Consider the following 15,281-nt stretch of genomic DNA (forward strand, 5'->3'; position numbering starts at 1 on the left):
TGGGCACCCCCAAACTTACCCATATTTCTATTTTTAGGTTCCCCATTGTTATTAATATCTTATGTGAGCATAAAGGGTCATAAATAAGGCTTTAAAACATGTTAAACATCTAAAACATAAAATCTACCACGGAAATGCTTATCATACTTTGATCTCAACTTTTATGATATCTAGCATTTCAATGATCACTAAAGATATGAAAAGAGTTGTGAATGTGTTACCTTGGATTTTTTGTTGTTATCAAAACCCTCAAATCATTCAAGAGACAATTTCTCTTTTCTCGTTACTCTTGAGCTTTCTCCCACTTCTTTCACTAATTAAAAGTAAGAAAAAAGAATGATTACATTAACTAAGTGCTAAAGGTAGGAACACTTCCTATAACTTGAATCTATCCACAAACTACCTAGAATCCATAAATTCTTCTAAACCTCCCAAAAACCCATTTTTTGTTTCTATGGCTAAAACTTGTGATATGAAGCTTAAATGGAAGCTTGAAAGGTGGGGATTTATATTCTTACCTTAGTTTAACCAAACTAAACTTGAAATGCTTGAAATCTTCACTTTGGGAAGGAAGATGAAGAAAAGAAATAATATATTCTTACCTTAGAACGGAAAATCTATCCACCATAGCTTTGATGTCTTCATTCAGTTTCATATTGAAATTCTTGTAGCTATGGTTGAGAAGACTGATTTTTGTTTCCCTCACTTCATCCGTTTCTTCATGAGTGACTTGGAGCTTGTCTCAAATCTTATTGGCATTTGAACAAGATGAGACTCTTCCATATTCATCCGGGCCTAATGCACAAAACAAAATATATGTGGCCTTAACGTTAAGTTGGAACTTTTTTTTTCTCAATTTCACTCCATTCCGCCATAGCTCTAGTTAGAGTATAATGACCCATTAGAATAGAGTTCCAACCATCTAGATTGGTGGCTTGAATGAAGAGCATCAAACTATTCTTCAATATGCAAAATTTACTCCATTGAAATAGGGAGACTTATTGATTGGTTGAGAATCTTCAATGTAGTAAAAGTCGGAGGAAAAAGTCATCTTCTCAGTTGAGTCAAAAGTTGATAGAGCTCTTCTAGGATCTTCACAAGGTTGTTAAATCATCAATTTTGACCCATACTGATACCAATTATTGGAAATTTGGAAGCTCGATTCTATTAACTGAAATATGCCAAGAGGGAGTGAATTGGCGAAATAAAAATTTTGGGAGTATGGAGAGAAAGGATAGACAATTTGCACAATGAATTAGAGTGGTTTGACTTATCAACCAAGTCTACATCTACTACCTTAGCTCCACACTAAGAATTTTCTAAGAAATTCACTAATTTTTTATTTATTTTTCTAGGTTAAAGAGTAACTTTTTACAACTCTCTAGTTTTTAATGGCAAAACTAGAACCAAACCCCTTTTACAAAATGATACAAAGATTGTAAGCAAAAAAACTTCACAAGCTAGGTGTTTACACAATTTAGCTTACTAAAACACTGCATACAAGAGAAAAGAAAGATAAATAGTGAAAAAACTTTTCTCTTGATGATCAATCCTTGGATAGGTGTTGTGTAACCTTTGAATGTTTTGAACTTGTTTTTATATGACAAAATGAGTTTGTGGACATTTCTAGCCGTTGGAGATGTTTTGGAGCCATTGGGAACCTTAATTTTGAGCATTAAATGCTCACTTGCAACTTTGGTATCGAGACCGGAAAAATGGTCTCGAGGCTGGGTCTTCCAACGATAAAAAATATAGTCGTTGAACCCATAATATCGATACTCATTCAAGCTGTATCAATACTCATCCATCAGTATCGATACCAAATTTGCCTACTAGAATATCGGCCTCGAGATTACCATGTTGATCTCGAGACTGGCTGGTATTGGTCTCAAGACTGGCAATTTGGTCTCAAGAATAACAAAGTTTTTGGTTAATTTTAAGGGTTTTTGGCTAATTTCAAGAGTTTTGAGTTTTAAAACAATATTTGAAAGTTTGACAAAGTTGGAAAAAACATAATTTTCAAATTTATTTAGACTTTGAATAAATTCAATTTAGCCTAACAAACATTTTACCCTTATTTGTTATATCAATTTATCATCACAAAGCAATCCATATATATAGATATATGCAATATTCATAATACGACTAAATTATTTAAAGACATTTTATCGAAATTAGTTCGATGACCGATTAGTAACCTACGAATATATCGATCTCACCTCCTAATCAAGTATCGATGCGATATGAATAAAATAAAAATCATTTTGCCTCATTTAGGCACATGGTTGTTATACACAATATCCTTTTATCTCATCAAAACCGACGTCTTAAATAACTTGTATACAAGTGTTATAGATCCTATGACATATCGATTGTACCTGGAACTAAACTTATAACTAAGGTCTCATTATAAGTTTTATCAAAGTATGAAAATTGAATTACCACATGGCTTAATAGCAATTGGTATAAAGCATTTAGCTCACTAACACTTATCAAATATGATAACCTACGTATTACACATACCTTGCCAAATAGTATGCTGGCCAAGCGTTCGGATTAAACATAAATTCATACACTAAGCAATGTGAACATAATTTGCCTACACCAAACACATTAAACATACTCATATATATACAAACATGTATTAACATACTCAATTTCGATTATACTGATCACCTAATTTGAGCTTGTAATATTTTTCGAATATAAATCTTTCTTTCTAAATGATTTTTAGGTTTTCTCTGTCAAGAACTCAAATGTTCTTCAATGGAATTTGAAAGTTAAAAGAAGACGAGGAAGAAAGATCTCTTTCTCCTTTTCCTAGACGTTTTGATTTAGACCATTAGGCAAAATACATGTTTTAGTTGTTTACCATATTAGCTTTAACATGCATAAATAATTGTGATATTTAGCATACAAATATCTTACTTTTACTTATTTTTTTAATTTAGTCTTTCAATTTTAGTTATTTCTTTTGTAAACTTTAAAAATTCCACTTAATTCATTTTAGTCCCTTACCAATTTAGTATTCTCATATTTGTTCCTTAAATTTAATAAAAGAGTATTACCAATATACCCCTAGTAACATCAATACTTATTGTTGGGATATGGTCAAATGGATTTCGATACCTAAGTGAAGGTACTGATATACCGTTACGTAGGGTGTTCAAACGGGTAACTCGGTTAACCGACAGAACCGAATTACCTAAATTTCATTAACCGATTTTTTCCCCATTAATCGTTAATCGAACCAATTTTTTTTAAAAAAATTTAATCAAACCGAACTAAATTCGGTTAACTGAATTAACCAAAATTTATAAATAATATATAAATTATATATTATATATATTAAATATTAAATATTTTTTGGTATATTCTGTTAATTTGGTCGGTTAATCCGGTAAAAACCGAGTTCAAACACTTCTAAAGATAAATATATATATATATATATATATATATATATTAATAATTCCGGTTAATTCGATTAATTAACCGATTTCGAACCGAATTAACTGAAATCGAAATTCAAAAAGAAAACCATTAACCGTTAACTAATCTAACCCAAAATTAACCGACTGAAATTTTGATTCGGTCAGTTAATTCGGTTTTAACCGAACAATGAACACTGCTACCCTATGACTATCAATACACATAGTTTTTCCTAAATAATTTTCAAACATCAAAACGATGTATGATATAGGTACTATTTAAGTGTTATGGTTACTGTAATGAAAGTAGTGATACATTTCCCCAAAGTATCAGTATTCTATTTATTACCTCACATTTATCATATTTATTTCACATACTCACTTACTGTGATTAAATGCAAGTTATTTACAATCAAGTAATTGATTGTTGTCTGTAAACACAATAATGACTAATTTTAAAATATCTAAATTACTACAAATTTTTATTCTTATTTTTAAATGTCTAATTTTTATTTTTTTCTAAACCATCCTAATATTTAGTTTAGATTTTATTTTGATAATCGTCGTTAAAAATTAATAGTGATCCTGACATATCACCATAAAATAATGTCACATCATCAATATATATAAAATAAAAATGTCATGTCAGTAATTTTATTAATTTTTTAATGACAAATACCAAATTAAAAACTAAATTATGTATATTATGTATAATTTTGAAAAAAATGTGAGTATCAAAATAGAATTAAAATAATAATTTACTTACTAAACGTGTAATTGTAACATCACAAACTATGAGTTAGTGACTAAATTGTAAAATTTTAAAATTTGGTGATTAAAGTAGAATAATTAAATAGTTTAATGATTTATGTGGAGATATTTCCTAAAAGTTATTAGTAATTATTAAATGAAGTGAATGGCAAAATGGTCATTTGACTTAGAAATTAATTAAAAAAATGTGATTGATAAGTATATAAGGATAAGATGAATGAGATATTTTCTCCAAAACTTCTCTTCATCTTCTTTCTTTCTTCTTCACGTGAAACCCAAAGGTAAAGGTGAGTTTCTTTGTTAGTTAATTATTTGTTGATTTTATGGTTGGGTTTTGATCATTAGATGATAACTAATCTTAAGGAAAGCTTAAGTTGTCTTAAAATCAAAAGATAAAGAAGTTATTAAAGATTAAAGAAAATGAGTTTTAAGTGAAATTTTGAATAAGAAGGTTTAAATGAATTTGGAGGTTGAATTTGACTTGTCATCTATGAGAATAAGAAGTTAGAAGTGTTAGAATTAAGTTTGGATAACATGAAAAATTTGGTATGATTCTGAGCTTTAAGAATTTGGACGAAATATGGAAGATTATAGGGTGTTGGAATGATAGGAATTGGTTAAAATTGTTATAGATGAATTTAGTAGCATGATAAGGATTTTATACATGAAAATTTGGATGAGCTATTGATTAATTTCAGGCTATTTTGGACAGGTGCATCGATACACTATGAGTATGTACCGATGCACTAAGACAATTTTGAAGGTGCATCGATGCATTAAGGGGTGCATCGATGCATGGAAATTTCGAAGCTATTTTGTGTACCGATGCACCCATAGTGCATCGATACACCCCTAAATAAAAATGGAATTTTGGTTCATTAAATTAGCCTAAGTTATTAATACCAAGTTATAAGGTTTAGGCTTTTGATAATTATTTCGTAAATTATGTTTATGTAGATATTGAGCCTAAACAAGTTCCGGAACAATCAAAGAGTTAGGATTGAATCAAAGCAAGGCTATGGTGAGTGTAATTTAATTGTACTAATGTTATTGATCAAACATTCGATGAGCCAGTGACAGAGTTATTATGGTAACAAGTAATTTCTAAAATGTTATGTGATCTTTATGTGTGCATGAGTACATGAAATGTGTATAGGTGTAATATGTTATTATGTGCAATATGTGATATTGAACTACATGAAGATATATGAAAAAGATTATAGCAACTATGTGATATGCATGATATGTTATCTTATGTGTTATGTGATGTATATATGACATATGTATATGAACAAATGAGAAATGTATGAGCTATGTTATAAAGGTATGGAAATGATATGTCTATGAGAAGACGTAAGAACAAGATATAAACCATGTGACATGTGAAAGTGAATCATATGAAAATGTTCTACGTGTAAGTGAACTACGTGCCGATATAAATATGTAATAAATATGAAAGATAATGCCCATGTTCTGTATCATGAGATCTAGAGGTATAGTTGGCATGCCAAGAGTAGAGGGTCTATGCGGTCCTTCGGGACAAATTCTACGTGATCCTTCGAGACGTATATGTATTCTTTGGAGCATGTATGAGGTCTTTTAAGACACTTACTTGATCCTTGGTATATGTATATGATTCTTAAGGAATTTATATGTGGTCCTTATGGACAATCTTATATGGCACTACGGTGCATTTCTACGCGACACTTCGGTGCAAATTCTACGTGGCACTTCGGTACAATTTATACGAGCTGTGGTGACAGCATTTGTGCACAACCTCATTGTACTCACATACCTTAATTTCTCAACAGTGTACATGGGCTAATAAAGAGATTTAATAAGTATACTGAATATGATATGTATATGTGATTTGTTATATGGAATAGATCACAAGATTTATGTAACGGTGTATTGCTTAGTTAATGCATGATACGTTATGTATAAGATTGTTATTTATAAGGATTAATGATAATGGATATGAAATATTAAACGTGTTGATCATGATATATGTGCATGTGGGTATATATTACAGAAATAATATATGTTTTTATATGATATGATCGTAATAAATGTTCATGCATTTGATATGAATTATATGAGGTTAAGTGCATTTATTTATAAAATGTTTTACGATTTCCCTTATATGTTTATATGTCTCACTAAGTCTATGACTTAACGTGTGATTGTTTCACACGTAGGTTTCGAGAAGAGAAAGATTGATAAAAGTTATACAAGACAAGTCAATTTCCCCTTTCCAAAAATCAGATCAGAAAAGAAGTTAATAGTATTTATTTTGTAATAATTATAGTGGTTGGCATGTAATAAAGATTTGAATACAATATGCTCTAATTGGTTTGTAAAATCATATGAATGAGTTTTCTAATGTTTAAACGTATTTATGTAAATGTAAATGTATAGTAATGAACAGTTAAATTTTACGAGTTTTATGTATGTTTTATGAAAATCACTGTAGCACTGTTCATGACACAGTTCTTTACTTTTCACGGTACTGTTCATATCGTATTTTACTGTTCATAAATATGTTTTTATCTCAAAATATTATACCAAACACAATTGAACAATATATGATCGTATTTTCTTAATATAAGTTCAAATATTTTGATATTTTGTAAGAATATGATTTTAAAAAAGTAATGTGACATTTCGGACTCGTATCCGGGTCGGGTACGAATTGAGGGTGTTATAGTAATTTACCCATAATAATATTTTTTTTGAAATTGTTAAAGATAAACATAAGAATATAATTGAGAGTAATGAAAGTCAGTCCAATCCATAAATGAAGAAAATGATTGAAAGGAGAAGTAGAAATGTGGTTAGGATAAAAAATGGTCATTTTAAGAAAATTTTGGTGAACAACCTCTCTTGAATGCTCCACACCATCACTTTGAAAAGGGGAGCCCCATAGTTAATGATATCCTAGACTTGTTGGTTTATTATATTTGAGCCACATATTTTCTTTTTCTTTAATCCTACGAAGTAGAGGTTAATGAGTTTTTAGGAGCATTAATTAGAAAGCAATTGGGCTTGTTAAAGATGTAAGTTAATTTGGGAGAATGTGTCACAGTAATGAAGGTGAGCAGGTCCTTATCAGGGTCATCAATTGCAAAGAGGAACCCTAACCAAACCCACCCCTAGAGCTCAGACCTCTAGGCCCTAGGCTTGGCCAGATAATCAGGATAAATTGAAAATTTATAATTGTCCAACTCAAATAATTTTTTTATTTATTTTAGGAATTTATCAAACTATTTTAATGATAAAAAAGTTTATTTTTTTAAATATATTCAATTCAAATAACTGTACTTATAGATTATATACGTTATTAATGATATAATATAGCATGCAATATATTTTCAGAATTTCTTTCACAATCAGTTAGTCTAGTGGGATGAGGCACTAAGTTTCTTAAGTAAAGTCAGGATTCGAATCTTGACGTTTGCAAATGGAGCAAACTAGATTGGAAGAGTCGTCCTCGCCTCTGTAGTATCTGATCTGAATTAATTGATTAATAGATCGAATACGAGTAATTAATTAAAAAAAATCTATAACTATTAGGGGTTTCATGGTTTCAAGAAAACCTTTAAATCTTACGCCCCCCCCCCAGAATAGTATAATTTTTATGTTAATCTCATCATCGATAAAGTTTATTATATGATAGTCAAAATTATTTAATTTATATATCTATAAAAAAATAATCACCACTCTATCACAAACATTAAGAATATGTGCAAAGCTAAAGAAAGAACTTCTTCGCTTTCCCTCTCAAATATTAGAATTGTAGTTTATCATCTTCCTCAACTTGCTTCTATCCTCTTTTACATCTACAATATCATCATGTATGATTCTTTATCTAAATTAGAAAAATGAATTGTTCGAGAATTGTAACCTTCATTTTTTCATCTATAATAATTTAGAATAAAAAAATGTTTAAACATACATAATATATAACGCTCAATACTAAATAAGTGTTCAAATTATATTGTTTTTATGAATAGGCGTCTAAACTATTTTTCGACTCAGCGATGTGCTTAAAGTTACAAACGTTATCTACTTAGGTACCTAGGCCATCAACGACATTAATTTATTCGTTAAGTGACGCGTATCTTAATCTGGTGCTTTTAAATGTTTCATTAATTTTTTTATAAAAATTAAAATTATATATATATATATATTTATAGTAAAACATAAACATTTTGAAATAACCCAGAAACTTTGAAAACCTTTATTTCAACCCCTAAACCCACGTCACTCATCGCCCTTTGCCGTCGTCGAAACTCCACCCGATCTCATCTCCCCTCAGTGACCAAAACCCCATGAGATCGTGATCGATCGACGGTGAATCGTTGTTTTATACCCGCGAACCCTATAATGAAAATCACGATCCCACACGTTGTCGACGGTCATTCGACGGCAACTACAACGACGTGTGACTAGGAGGATGACAGAAACTACATCGGCCATGGCGGTCATGGCCGAAAAGGGCGACGATAGTGAGTTAAGGATAGAATTTGAGATTTTAGGTATTTTGAGGTTTTTTTTTTATAATTTAAGAGAAACTAGGTTTTTTATATAAATATAATAATTTTTTAATCAAATGCACTAGATTATGACACGTATAGCTTAACAAGAGAAATTAAAACTGTTGACTGCTCAGACATCTAAATGAGTAATATTTGTATCATTAAGTATTTGGATGAGTTAAAATATAATTTAGACACTTATTCGAAAAAAAGGTATAGTTTGGGTAATTATTTTAATATTAAGCCTAATATATAAATATAAATTTTGTTATTAAAAACATTTATGTTTTAATAATGGTAAAAAAATGTGATGTTTGGGTGACTAATGTTATGCGTCAGCCCCTCACCAACCGCACTAAGAATGGTTCATAATTAGAGTGGGCGTTCATTTGGGCACTCACTCTAGTTCCGGTAAATGGGCGACTCTCTTCCATTTCATTTTATTAGGGTGGTCATTCCGCTTTAGTTAAGCTTCATGATTAATCTTGGTCAAATTCGTCCATTAGTCCCTGCAACTTTTTTATTTAGCTTGAGGTTCGGTCTTGGTCAAATTCCTTGGTTAGTCCCTGTAATATGCATATTTTATGAATTTGATACATATATACTCTAATTTAGTCTATTTTAATCTCATGTTTCTCAAAACTTAAAATTTCAATCATGATTCAAGTAATACATGAACAATATGGTTAAATTATAGAGACTTGGTTAATAGAAAATTTAGAATAGATACTAAATCCATAATTAAGACAAAATACAAGGATTAATAATTGAATTTGGTCAAATGAATTTGTATTTAAATATAGGGGTGTAAATGAACTATGCTTTTATATGATCCAAGTCTCCTAAACATTTAACATTACCATTTTATATTTTTATTTGTAAGTAAAAAATGGTGAAACTACAATATTAGTCCTTAAGCTTTTTGGGTTTCACGATTTAAACCCTAACTTTACAATGGACTCATTTTAGTCCATATTCTCACCAATATTTAAAATGTAAAGAAATAAAAGGATAATCAGATAAACAAACTTATAAATTAGTCAGTAAATTTATTTATAAACAAATCAATAAATGAATTTGTTTGTGAACATAAATGAACTCAATATACATGTGTTTGTGTTCACTCGTATATTACATGAACATAAAAATTTTGTACATACTTATTATATCAATGATTCATGAAGGCCCTATTCACAAATATAATTTACTCTAATTTTTATTTGATACTTTTAAAGGTAAATCAATTTCAACATCTTGTTTATCTTCTCAAGCAACATTGTGTTTAGCTTTTCGATTCGTTTCAGTGTGCCTCGCCACAGGCTGGGCCTGGGAACCATTGCTTCTAGGGAAGAAAAAGGCCTTCAATTTTTGTGGATTTATTGGGAAGAAAATACAATCGTTGAAGTTTTTATTTCAAAAAACAAAATAATGGTAAAATGGTTGTGATAATATAAGTGTGATTTTTTAATTCTTCATATAATTCAATCGGAGATTATTTCTCATATAGGATGAATTGAACAATATCAACTTAAAGATACCATATGCTTCACGCGTCTTCAAGTTAGATATAAAGACTCTACGACTGCATGAAATCTTTAAGTAAATAAATAATACCCCACAAATACATGACGTCTTAAGATAATTTGAGAAGATATTAAAAATACACGACGTCTTCATACCAATAAAAAATCTTAATTCAAAAAATAATATAATAAATGTCTAAAAAAAATTTATTTTTTCCCAAAACTATGCGAAAGCCCAAGGATGGTCCTACTTTTGTGGTTAAATGAAAAAAATGCAAAAGACAAAGATGCGAGGACAGACAGTGAAAGGGAGCGCGTGGGGAATAGAGTGACATAGGCGTGTGCGGCAGAGAAATGGAAGTAACAAATGTAGGGCCCACATGACTAAAGTTAAGCCTGCAGGACACCCAGAGTGACCCTCGACTTTTACGCCGGTGACTGCTGCTTTTTTATTTTCTCTGCCCCTTCGTCTCAGCCTTACATCGTACTTTAAGTCTTGTCAATCATCCCCGCACGCGCCTTCATGCTCATTTCGGTCACCACGCTCTGCCTCTTTGTACCGTACACCGTCCACCGAACAGGAAGCCTAAAATTCATAGCCGAATCCGATGGAACCACGCTCCCTTGTGTTCGAACCTACGAAAACGACCTCGCTCGCCTTGCCCTCGTCGGAGCCGTCAGCTTCGACCAGGCTCTGACGGCTGCAGCCGCCGATGGAGGCTGAGCCGTTACGGAGCACTTCGAGGCCGGTGTCCCTGCTATGGTTATTGAAACTGTTTACCCAGGTCCCACATCTAAAAGAGCCACTGTTTCAACGCGATTGGTAAGTTCATTCCCGTCTTTTATGAAAAATAAGAAACTAATTATTAAATATGTATCTCTATTTATGTTTTTCTTTGGGAACAGTTTTTACCGGCTAGGAAAGTTAAAGAGAAGGCTCAAAAGCTGAAAAAGTCATTCTCTGAAGATGTTTTAGCTGGGACATCATCGAAAAACATACTGGCAATGACGTTTAGGCAAGTAGTTATGCAAAAGCTTTTGAGTTTCGAATTGGTTTTGTTTCCTCCTGGAACTGAAAGAGATATGGAAGACCTTGAGAATCCAAGAGAGGTTAGATACGCTTCAGTATTTCTTATTTGTGGGTTGTGTTCTTCGGGTTATCTGTATGTCGGATATTTTCATGTAATCCCATAATTAATGTCTTTTCTGCAGGTTCCACTTGATACTGATGGGTCAGTTCTCTTGTTATGCATTTACTATTTGCAGGTTTCGACATCGTTCACTCTCCGGTCATCAGAAGAAAGGGTTATCTCTGTGCTTGGTGAAGTTGTTTGCACCTTGGCTTTACAGAGCACTGAAAAACAGTTCCTGCAACATTTATTGGGAAAAACTCCCTCTATCTTCTTTGCCTGGTTTCGGAAATCGAAAAGGGTCGTATCAAAAGATTCCTCGGTTGTTATATATAAAGTGTTTGAAGATGAGATAGTTCAAAATGCAAAGTCTTCTTGACAGTTTTAATGCGAGTAAAGAGAGTTTCAAAGGTATGGATTTGAGGCGGAAAAACTATTGGTGGTCTCAACCATTGCAGTCTAAGATGGAAAAGATTGGTGGTCATGAGTTTAGTGCTTGGACAAGTGAGTTTATACCTGCATATCGGCTTGAAATAGATGCAAGTAGAGGTGTGCAAATCCGGGTACCCGGACCGGGTACCCGAAACTTCCGGGTCGACGATTTCTCGGCCCGTGTGTCTCGACCTGGATGTTACGGGTACCAGTAATTCGGTACCCGGATTTTGCGGGTACCCGGTAATCGGGTACCCGATACCCGGTTTTTAATTTTTTATTTTTATATTATTAATTTAAAAAAATATATACACAAATTTAAATGTTCGAAACTTCGAATTACATACTCTAATATCCGAACATAAAATTTAAAAGTTCAAAATACAAAATATAATAATTCATAATATAAATAAGTCATTATATTTTATATAATTATATATAAAAAAATAAAAACTAACGGGTACTAGGGTAACCGGGTACCCGGAAAAACTAGATTTTGTGACCCGGGCCTGACCCGGAAAATGTCGGATCGGGTACCCGATCCGGCCGGGTAATTTTTTTAAAGAATTACCCGATTTTTTTAGATCCGGGTCGACGGGTCGGATCAACTGGGTCAGGTAATTTTACACACCCCTATATGGAAGTGCACTTAAGCGTGTAAAATTTGAAGGATGGAGAGAATCTGACGAGAATAAGTGGCAAGTTCTTTTGACACACTCCCAAATGGTACTCTATTCCTTCCTTCTGTGTTTCTTCTTTTGATTTGCATGTCATCTATAGTGCTTTTTTATAATTAAGGTGTACTTTAATGTTTTGTTCAGTTTTATACCATGCATTATTTCATGGCATATTCACCTTATCCTTTTGATGCTAGCTTACAAAAATTTGTAGGTTGGACTGGCTCTGATATATTAGATATGAACTATGAAGATGTCTACACACTGCCCATGAAACAACTCCACTCTGGTATGATTTCCATTTACAACAGCTTGTCCAAAGCAAAGGTATTGAAATGTTTAAGCTTGAAGCTTTATTGTTGTTTGGTTCTATTAATCTTAAGTTTTCCCATAGGCAGAGCTCCCAGTATTTGGTGTTTAGAAATTTTAAGATGGGAGATGACTGAAAATCATTTGCAATTTAATAAATCAGCTAAGTAAATATTAAACAAGTTTCAAAGCTTTTTATTGTGGAAGTATGTGTAAAATTGTTGATAATGCTTGGACAGGAGGTGTTAATAAACCCAGTACTGGCTAGACTTATCAAGGACGTTTGAAACAATCTCTTCGAAAATTTTCAATATAAATAGTTAATATTTTGCGAACTATATTCTATATTTGAGTTTTGTGAAGTTTTTCACTTATTTTGTGGGATTTTTCATTTTGAGGTGTTTGGCCTTGTCTTATAGAGGAGCTCATCTTTCTTGAAAGTAGTAACTGCCACAGTTGCAGGTGGAATTGTTCTCATTACCATCAGTACTCTCAGTCAATTTAGTTTTCCTCAGCTAGGCAAAGGTGGAAAGAGGCCTGGAGGACCTAGGTCTCCATCGTCATCAATTACCGAGCATACAACAATTGAATCTCTAGACACTGAAAAGGTGCGATAACACTGTGGTTACTATGTATGTAGCATTCTACTAATTCATTGTCAGTTGTCTGTGTAATTGTTTTTGTATCCATGCTCGGTAACTTAATACTAAGATTAGAATAGGCAAACAATTTCCCTATAAATTTGCTATGTTTTTAGAGTTTTTGTTACCTTATACATGTTTTCTTCACTGCCAAAAGATTCTTGTGATTTAGGAATGCAGTTTATAGAGCCCCTTTTTATTTTTTGACCGAAGGGGAATCTTATTGAAGCAAGATTAGTAACAAGAGGAAACAAACAATATTAATAGCTAAAATACCCAATCATCGGAGAAGAGAAACTCTGAGGAAGGCCATGAACCATGCTTAGAAAAGTAACTACCAAAAAGGGTGGAGTTTCAAGACACAGTCCCAAGATTTAAAACACATTCCATCCATGATCTACTGCTCTTTGTGGAAGGACGTGTACTTCAATCCTATTTCTGACTGTCTAAAATGTTAAAACTTCAGTTCTCTTTTGTCTTTTCTGTTATATTCTATTATTATTATTATTATCACTAACAAAAGTTGCATTTGATGTAACAACTGATACATTGACTTCATATGGATAGTTGGGGACATTTTGTATATTGGTAATCCAAAAGATTAAGGATGCTTTTGGCTGGCCTGATGACATAGCAACAGAAACCAATCTTGGTGCCCGGATTGGTGAAATACCATACTACTTGAAAGCACCTCATCAAGTAAATTCTGACAGTGAAGCTTCGACTAATTCTGCTGATATGGAGAAAATGGACGATGATATAAAGTCATCAGTCCAGGATATTGCTAGCTATCAGGTAAACTCCTTGGTTTAAATTTTTCCTTTTATTTTCCGTTTGCTTTCTAGCTATATACTAGGTATCAGAAAGAAAAGAGGGAGAAGTGAGAAAGTGCGATCAAGCTTAAGTTGGTATTAGTCACCGACGCTTTATCTTGTGTGGAAAAACTGCCTTTGCTGGCAACTATAACTGAAAAATGGTTGCAATCTAGGTTTCGGATCTCAATTAAAACGTGATCTAGCTTGCCATGCAATGGCATCCTGTATTCTAATATGCTTGTTTGTCCCTTAGGTTGGCATCTAGGTGGTTTTATCAACAGATGGGAAAATAGTTGGGTTCCAACCTACAAGTCGGGTGGTTGTCAATCATTGGGCTGTTAACCCCTTAACAAAAGAGCTACATGGTGGGAAGAAGCTTTCCCCTGGTGAGAACATCTTACATTTCTTACGTATTACTCTAATGTAACCTGTTGCTAGTTGGCTTGGGTAATATGTTCATGTTTTGTATGTTTCAAGCAGGTATAATTGAACCCCGTCTTATATCAAACTTCCGAATGAGATTGTTGTAATCGAGTTGTTGATGTCGGTTAACCCCGATACCTGCTTTGCATTGGCTAGGCCAATCCAATGATCATTGCTTGGTTTGGTTTATAAGATGAGAGCTCATTGTAATAAAGTTTATAATCCAGGTGCTTTTCTGTTGTTACCAACAGTTTTGGTTTGAAGTTTGAGAACACTTGTATTTCTCCTTATACGTATATGATGAACAGAATTCCGTAGAAAATACGATTCCAAACTTGTGGTAGTTATCTGGTTACAAATGGAAACTGTGGTAATTATTTATAGGGTTAAGTAAGAAAAAGATTTTCTTTTGAGAAAGTAGAGGTAAAAATAAAATACTTGTATCAAATTTATATCCAAAGATCAAAGCTTTACTTAAAAAAACAGATCATTGCATTTGTTTACCTAAAACAAAATCGTGATTGAGTTGGGTTCACTCGAGTCTTCGATCTTCGGATTCCCCTGCTTGTTTCAAAGAAATATTTGGTGTCGTAA

General features: G+C 32.4%; 1 pseudogene; it reads left to right on the top strand.

Moving 5' to 3' along the window:
• The first annotated feature begins 10,698 nt into the window (after nt 1-10,698).
• Nucleotides 10,699-14,984, top strand: LOC120151659 (annotated as a pseudogene).
• Nucleotides 14,985-15,281: the final 297 nt, after the last annotated feature.

Source organism: Hibiscus syriacus, unplaced genomic scaffold, assembly GCF_006381635.1.
Source record: "Hibiscus syriacus cultivar Baekdansim isolate YM2019G1 unplaced genomic scaffold, ASM638163v2 tig00111064_pilon, whole genome shotgun sequence".
Classification (NCBI taxonomy): Eukaryota; Viridiplantae; Streptophyta; class Magnoliopsida; order Malvales; family Malvaceae; genus Hibiscus; species Hibiscus syriacus.